Here is a 9,286-nt window from a genome sequence, read left to right as displayed (position 1 = left end):
GTGTAACCTTGAGCAAGTTACCTAACCCCAATTGCTTAAAAAAAAGATCTATTAAAATAAACATATCAACTGCAAATGTGTGACAGAAAACAAGTATGTTACCCAACTAAATTTTCACATTTCAGCAGCACTCCATTCACTCATTTAGTAAAGTTTTAAGAAATGCCATAATTGAAAAAAAAAATGCCATAATGACATGAGCTTGAATTATCTATAAGCATTTTTATTGTTGCTTGTGACATGGCACTAGTGATGTTATAAACAACAGAAAAACAGGGGCTACCATGTAACCAACTATGGAGAACTTCCTTCTTCCCACAGGAACATGCCAGATAATGACTGTTGTAACTTTCTTAAAAGCACACCTGCAGGCCAACTAGCATCATCATGCCACATAACTATATTCATCTTCTGATGCTTGACTTCTTTCAGGGCACCATTTTTCTCTCAGAACTTCAATGTTCTACTTGATCATGCTAATGCTTGGATGAAACTGAGAACTTCACTGATTAACAACCCCTGAAATAAAGAGCATTATGCCACAATACTTTTCAAGCTTTCATGATGAAGACTATAAGCAACCTGGTAGTACATTTTTTTTTCTTCATCTACATCATTTAGGGTCTACTTGATCTCCTGTGGCATGTCATTTTACATTGCTGTGGTAATGATAAACTTTGTTCTTTTACTACTAAAGTTTATATTAATGAAAAGGCAGAGTCTGCATCTATGTCTTCCTTTTCTGAATCATGATTAATCATTTTCACATCAAGTAAAAAAGATAGTTTTGGCCCATTTTTTTTATTCATCTGTGTGATGTCATGAAGCTCTTTGAAACTGATGGTTTTGCTTTTGTTAAAATCAAATAGTACTGCCATTTGATATGTCATCCCCATTGTCACAAAGGGTTTGGACAAATAATTCAACTTCACCTGTACAAAGATAATTTAACCATGTAAGATTCCTTCCATTGAAATCTTGACTGTAAAATAATTCGAACACCTGTATACTATACTTTTTTTCTAGGTCCTGAGGGATGGCAAATATAGGGAAGAAGACTGGGTAAGAGGACATGTACCAGTCTATAGGACATATATTTGAAAACTAATTCCCAGCTCAATTACAGTGTGCTGATTTTTTATAAAATTGTTGAATTTGTTGTTGAGGTTATCACTGATCTTCATGTCTCTATACTTTTGAAGGGGTTTGTTTATAAACTCATATACATAAGCTTGCTTTAATTTATTGATTGTGGTTTCTTCAGAATCTATAGACATAGATAAATCATGGATTAAACATATGGTCAACATTCTGGCATAAAACTTTTGAAGAACATCTTTATCATCAATATATTTCAAAGTATTAAAGAAGTTGGTGAGCTTGTCTTACACTTCATTTTCAGTCATTTCTTTTGCTGTTTTTTTTTGTTTGTTTTTGTTGTTTTTAGCAAGCTGCCACAGTGCTTGGCCAGCAATTCAGGTGTTTTGCAAATAGCTTTGGGTTCTTTATAGTTTACTGCTGATGTCAGAGCCTTATTCAAGACTCTCATGAAGTATTGATCACCATTCAAAATGGTGTTGATAAGTTTGTCAAATTTACTATGCACCCCCAAAACTGATTCCACTAATGGAATTGGCATATTTTCCTGATAAAAATTAACAGTTGTCCTAAGACCTTCACCATGAATATGGTTCTGTTGTTCTTGAATCTTACGAGGGTAAACCATTTGCACAGTATAAAGCAAGCTATATTTATTTGTGATGTCACTTATTTTCTCTTGTAGGATAATATTATTACATTCTGCATGTAGGGACTATAAATGATCTGTCACATTTACAGTTGACATTCATGAATCACATTTCTATATGAACTTGGATGCAAATATTTTCTACATCACATTACTTCATCTTTTAATCTACCTAGGAATTTTCCATATATCGTGAATAGTTTGATTCTTGTAACAAATTTAAATGTTCTTGTTTATAATTCTCGCATGTTTCAATCAGAAAAGATACCTCAAAAATTTCTTGATATATATATATATATTTAATTTCTCAGAAGAATATTGATATAAAATTTATTGGAGAGGCTTAACATCAAATTTTTTCCACATGCCCATTCTCTTGTTTCTATAAGTAGTTCATTCATATCTATACCACTATAACCATACTGGAGGTCAGCTTCTGTCAGTTTATCCTTCTTAATAAAATGTGTGTTGAGATGCCTTTATAAAGGGTCCATATAATCTGGCCCTTTGAGGTCTTCCCAATATCTATGATACATTATCAATATTTGCTCTTCAGACTCCAGAACTCTCTTGTGCAAGTGACAGACATGATTTTCCACAAAAAAAGTCTCTGTGTAAAACCTTTCACCAAGAAGTTCAGGGAAGGCTATATGTAAAGCATAAATGTCTGAAAAGTGATCATTCCAAGTTTCTCTTTCAACATAATCCAACACAGCAGCTTTGATTGTCATTAAGAGTTTGCTCCATACTTCATCAAAATATGCTATTCTTGGTTTTAGGGACATTTTGAGAGGTTATCTGTCTGGAGAGGTTGTGAGGGGAGGGGAGGTAGGAAGGTTGATCCAGACTGGCCCTGGCTGTCAGGTCAGCCCCCTCTTCACATCACTGCCATGACTACACTGCCCTGGTGGCCCAGCTTATGAGTGAGGAAGTGGAGAGGGGGCCCCAGGGCAGGAAAGGGTTGGGGATGAGGAGAGGGGCAGGGGTCTTCCAGGATGGGGCATCCCTGGTGCCTGCCACTCACCAAACCTGAAAGTACTTCTTGCCAAACATGTAAGCTTCCTGTGAACAGAGATTTGAAGATCTAGTTTCTAGCACGATGTCTGGAATGTAATAGATACTCAATACGTGCCAGCTGACTGGCTGATTTGTGTTGTTGTTATTGATATGGTTGTGAAAGAACTAGTGGTGAGGGAGGACATGAACTTGCATGAGGGAAAAGAGGCTGATAATGAGAGCATGGTCCTAAAGTGTGTGTGAAAAGAATGGGATCAAGGTTTCATAAAAAGGAAGTGCTCTCACTACAGGTATCTCAACTTTATTGTAGAGGCAAGGAGGATATACTGAGTGATAAGATGAAATGTACTGAAGAATGGAAGGTGGAATTCAGGATCTGCTGGTTGGTTTTATGTCAGTTGTCTTAGTGAAGTAGATATAATCATACAATGGAAGACTCTATCTGATACAGTTGGTACTTTGAGAAAAGAAGAACTTGTGTTGAACATTTTCAGTGAGGAATGAGATGAATCACGGTTGTGGAAAAGACAAGAAGACTTCCTAGTAGCAGTCAAGGCCCAGTTAAAGTTTTACCAAGAATTTGTAGTGGATGAAAATTACCCAAATTCTCCATAAATTCTCTTTGTTTTATTGTATGCCTTTAATATAAGAGAAATCTGTCAGTGGGATTCAGCCAGGGATAAGGATTTGCAGAGTGGTGAGAAGACTATGGAATTGTGTGATCCAAATTGACTTCGTCTTATAAAACTGGCACCATTTTTAAAACCAAATTTTCATTTTCCTACAAATTCCATCTACTTTTTAATTATGGGAAATGAGCAACATTCTGGTTCACATCCAAAATAATCCAACTGTTCACTCCCCTCCTCTCCCAACTTTAGAAACTCACTCATATCCTTTCAAACTTAGAAAGTTCCTAATCTTTCCTCCAATAGAAATCAGATTACCCAATATTGTATCACTGTTTTCATCATGTTAATTGTTTTCTTTCAATACATAAAAATCTGTCTCCCCATGTAATCTGGATCTAGTTTCAAGCTAGAGGAAGAAGAAGCCTGATCTAATTTGTTATTCAATTGTCATGCATTAATAATAAATTGATATGCTAAGAAGCTCAAAATTTTGTTTCCTCAATTATTTCAGATTTCGCCTCCCACAGGTTTTGGTGAAGTCAGCCAGATTGTACTCAAATCCCCAGGACAGCATCTTAACTTTGTGGAAGAATGCTGTGGAGGAAGGATCCCCACCTCAATTTCAAATCTTCCTAACTGAGATAAATAAGGTTTACCTCTAAACTACTGGGGAAGAGACTCACTTCCTCTTAGAAATCTTTCAACAGCAGAATCTACAAACAGTAAACATTACACAAAACAAAGACTTTTTTTCTGAGCATTTTAGTAAATCATGATATGATGAAATATGTTTTCCTATTGTGGCATCAAATGCAAAAAAAAATGCTGGAAAAAATGCAAGGAAAGCTGAGCTCCAATCTGAGAAATTTATTAGCTGTCTGATCTTAACCCAGTTAACTTATCTCTCTTAAATTCAGTTTCCTGAAATGTAAAGAAAAAATAACAATAGTACTCTCCTCCCACAGTTGTTGTCAGGATTAAAATGGTATACTGATTGTGAAGTGTTGAACACAGTGCCAGGTATATGGTAAGTACTATGTAAATGTTTCTTATTGTTATTGCTTCCTTGTGAATACTGGAACATCTCTGAGTCACTATAATAGGATGCAAGTATGAACAATCTTGACATTTTAATCTGTATTTGTGGTTAAATTATAATATAGGGACCATATCCTCCTAAGGAGGAAGGGGAATTAGACAAAATAATAAGACAAAGTTTTAAAATAACAGCTTTCTAATTAAATGGAATAGTAAATTGTGAGAAAGCAACAGAATTAGCCTATTTTCTCTAAAACTTAAGAAAAAACACATGAATATAATTGTCTTACAAATGTAGTTGGCTTTGCTTATGTTTTAATAATAAATTCTTGAAATCGGATTAAAGATTTTACATATAATATTGCATTAAGAAAATGAAATTATTTTCCCATTTTAAAAGATACTTATCTGTCTGATCATTTTAGAAGACAAAAACATTCATTTTACAAATCAGATCCTCATGAATTTTTTTTTAAGCAATTGGGGTTAAGTAACTTGCTCAACCACGGGCCAGGTGTTTCTGGGTGGGTGCCAAATGTCTGAGCCCAGATTCGATCCCTCAGGTCATCCCAACATTGGGGCCAGTGCTCTTACTTGCTGAGCCACCTGGCTGCCCCATGAACTTTTTTTTAAGATTTTTATATCAGCTACAGGGATTAAGTAAAGAAAAAAAATGGCAAGCAGTACATAAAAGCTGAAATTCTCTAAATTCTCAGGTAAATTATGGGTTCCTAATTTGATGTTCTTTGTATAGCTCTATTGTTAATCAGATTAGCTTCACAAGGTTTGAAGAGGTTTTCATCACATGAAGTTGTTATTGAAAAACCAAATTTAAGAATTTGTATTAAATTGTATTAAGTCTTATTACTGGCAGATTTTTTAAAATAATAATTTTCACTAATTAAATGCAAAAAATGATTTTAACACTCATTTTTTCAGGTTTCATGTTGCCAGTGTTATCCTTTCTTCCCACCCCTCTCCTATCCCTGTGATGGTAAGTCATTTGATATAGGTTATACATGTGCACTCATATTAAATATTTCCATATTAGTCATTTTGTGAAAGAAAACTCAAGCTCTGCATCCTCCCTAACCCTCCCCCTCCCAAAGAAGAAAAGGAAGTAATAAATAATTAGTATGCTTTGGTTTGCATTTAGACTCCATCATTTCTTTCTGTGGAGACAGATAACATTTTTCTTCTTTTTTTTAAAGCAATTGGGGTTAAGTAACTTGTTCAAGGTTACATGGCCAGTTATTTTTGTGTGAGTGCTGAGTATCTGAGGCCAGAACTCATCCCAGGTCTCCCAACACTGGGGTCCAAGCTCTTACTCACTGCCACCTGGCTGCCCCTAAGCAATTGGGGTTAAGTAACTTGCTCAAGGTTACATGGCCTGTTATTTTTGGGTGGGTGTTAAGTATCTTAGCCCAGAAACAACCCAGGTCTCCGGACTCTGGGGTCGGTGCTCTTACTCACTGCGCAGATAGCATTTTCCATCATTAGTCCTTTGAGATTATCTGGAATCTTTGTATTGCTGATAATGGCTAAATCATCCACATTTTTTTATTGTGTACTATTACTATTACTGTGTACAATGTTCTCTTGATTCTGCTCACTTCACACTGTATCACTTCATGTAAGTCTTTTCATGTTGTTGTTTTTTTCCTGAAATCATCCTGTTTGTCATTTTTTACAGCACAGTAACATTGCATTAAAATCCCATTCAGAGCCACAACAAAAAGAGCTGCTATAAATATTTTTGTACAAATAGGTCCTTTTCCCTTTTTTAAGGCCTTTTTGGGATACAGACCTAGTAGTGGTATTGCTAGGTCAAAGGGTATATACAGGTTGATAGCCCTTTAGCCTTAGTTCCAAATTATATTACAGAATTGTTGGATAAGTTCACAGTTCCACCAAGAGTACATTATTAGTTTTCATAAATCCCCTCTGTAACACCAATGTGATATTCACAGCACCCATGGTGACTATGAATAAGCTGGTGTAGTTGTGAATCACAAATGTAACAGACTTTCCACACAGAGGACAGAACCAAAGCATTTGTTCAAATACCAGAAAACCAAGTTCCAAAACCAGAAAGTCAAATTCATTAGAGTAACCATGAAGTTGGTACACATAACCAACTGATGCAGTGAGCACCTACATTTCTAACCCTTCCCAAACCTTTCCATGATGACATCTGAAAAAGGGGATAATTATATCTTCTCTTTGCCAGTGTTTCACCTTTAATTTCTATAAAGCCAAGCATGAGCAGCTCTCCAGATGACTGCTGCTGTGAATAGGTCTAAGGTTATGATCACATAGTATAGTGAACTCTTTATTTATTCAACAATAAATTAAAGAAAAACATTCCCAGAAACCAAAGTACAGTATTCACAACATATGCCATAACAACTTATCACTAAAGTGGCCACATAGTTTTAAACAAAAGATATCATTCAGGATACAAAGTACAAAGGTCTCCCACCCCTAGGTCTCATTGTCTTAATTTCATCAGTCAGAAAGATTTCTTTCATCTTGATTGGAGACTAGCTTTCAACGTCCTTAATTTGATCATCCTGAAGGGGTACAAAGCACAAATTTCTCCCACCCCTAGGTCATAGTAAATCATGATCTTCTCAGCCAGCCCTAAGTACCCAAGGAAAGATCTTTTCATCTTGACTCAGGTTTGGCTCCCGAATTCCATGGTTCCTCTTCCATGCTCCCAGCTCTTGTCCGAATTCACCCAACTGTCACCTGAACTTTCACAGGTAGGCAGCTCCCAGCTCCTATTCCATCTCCTGTTCCAGTTTGAAGCTCACAGTGACCAGTCTACCTCAAGCCCTTTGAAGTCTCTGTTCTTGGAAAGAGAAAACTTAACAGAGCCACAACGATATCTACCCTCATTAAGCTTAGCAGAATTACAACATTCACACACATTGCCAGCACTATCACATCAGTTCACTTTCTGCCTGTGAAATCAACACAAGTAAATAGACAGGGTTCATTTGTATGGCAAAGTAACACGAACAACAGACAGAAAGCTTCTGTCTGACAAAGTATACAAATGCAAATCAACACAGACAAACAGAGTGTGGGACACCACAAGTGTTCTGCTCAGTCCCAGATGTGATCAAGCTTTTTATTTGTCATTAGCTCCTCCCTGTTCCACCCACCTCTTACTTTCTTTCTCTTCTGGTCTTTGGCAAGCCCCTCCCACTGTGGGCTTCACGGTTTAGTTTCCTAACAAAGACTTGATATAACCATGGGCAAGGCTCTAAGACACTTGAAATGAAACAAGGTGCTAAATACTCCTTTGCATGCCATTACAATTTCCCTCTTCTTTTTCTTATGCTTATTGATAGAATTTTAAAATCTAAGTCTAAAAATAATAAGCATCTTTGATTTATCCATCTATTTTTAGGAAAGTTTTAGTATTTCTTCATTGTAAATAATAGTATTGGCTTCAGAAATACTCATTGTATAATACTAAAATGCCCTTCAATGATATGTTATTTAAGTTTGTTTGTTTTTGGTATAAATGAGACTTGCACATCATCATGGATTTAGAGTTCTCTTTTAAATAAGATTAATTGTTAAATGTTTTCTTAATATTGGATCGCCAGCCCCATTCTTTCTATTGTTTTCCCTTTCTCCTAGGAAATGGATTTCCCATTTGTGAAATACTACTTAAAACATTCCCTCATATTGAGGTGATTTGATTTGTTTGACTGAGACTCAGAAAGATAATGTACTTTCCTTCACATACAACCCTGAAACCACTGTCCCATATAAATGGGACATGTACCTTTAGAATTCATTTTTACAAAATTTCGAGTTCCAAATTTCTCCCCCCTCCTTTCCCTCCCCTTATTTGCACTGATGGAGGCTGTAGGAGTCTGGGAGTTTACCTGGTGCTGAGCTGGGGTCCTAGTAGTCTAGCATGTGTGCAGGTTCATTGGGGTATCTCTGCATTTCCCTAGGGCTACACTAAAGCATTTGGAGGTCTAAGCACTGGATAATACCTGTTTTCCCAGGGGTGTGCTGAATCACTTGGAGGTCTGGACTACTTTCTAGTCATGCTTGAGGATTCCTGTTTGACATTGGGCTACAATGAAGCATGTGATGGTTCTCTGAGCTGGAATCTACTAATTCCCCTGGCTGTGCTCAGGCAGGTAGAGATTTCTGATGTTGGCATTAGCCTGATCCACCACACTGGGGCTTAGGATCCCCCACTGGTTTGCTGAGGTGAGTCTCGCTGCTGGTTTGCTGGGATCCTTCCTGTCCTGTAGTGCACTCTACTTTTAACATAGTGGATGGACCTTTCTTGACTATCTTACAAGTTTCTTGGCTAAAAGATTGTTTCACTCTATTATTGGTTTTTTGGTTCTGCTTTTCTAGGATTTGTTTGGGGGTGCTATTTTACAGTTCTTTGGAGGTGAAGATGGAATATTTTTGGCAATTTGCTGGTGACTCCATCAACGTGGCTCCCAGAACTAGTGACAATTTTTGAAAGTCAATAGAGAATATGATAGCTAGGTAGACATAGTGTAGGATTTAAATAAAGAATAACGCATGGTCTTTTCTTTTGAGGACAATATAATATCCTTATGGAAAAAAAAAACAAATCAAAAAATTAACTAAAAATAAAAGGCAGTACAGGCCAAATGAATGGAAGATTTTATGGGTGCTACATGAAGATAATTCAAGTTTCAGTGAACAAGGAAGGACTTAAGATAAACCTAGGAGAATGTCTTCATTGGAACAGGCAAAGAAATGATGGATGATCATTCCCAATTAGAAGAACAGTGTGTATGTGGTCCAAGTAAAAATTATCAAGGTATTGTAAACATAACAA

The 9,286-nt window shown here is 36.5% G+C and overlaps 1 pseudogene; it reads right to left on the bottom strand.

Moving 5' to 3' along the window:
- Window positions 1–385: 385 nt before the first annotated feature.
- On the bottom strand, window positions 386–2,532 carry LOC138159039 (cullin-2-like; annotated as a pseudogene).
- Window positions 2,533–9,286: the final 6,754 nt, after the last annotated feature.

Source organism: Petaurus breviceps, unplaced genomic scaffold (assembly GCF_028583685.1).
Source record: "Petaurus breviceps papuanus isolate PSGF00001 unplaced genomic scaffold, PetGlider_PUasm1.0 175, whole genome shotgun sequence".
Lineage (NCBI taxonomy): Eukaryota > Metazoa > Chordata > Mammalia > Diprotodontia > Petauridae > Petaurus > Petaurus breviceps.
This window is presented reverse-complemented; position numbering and strand designations above follow the sequence as displayed.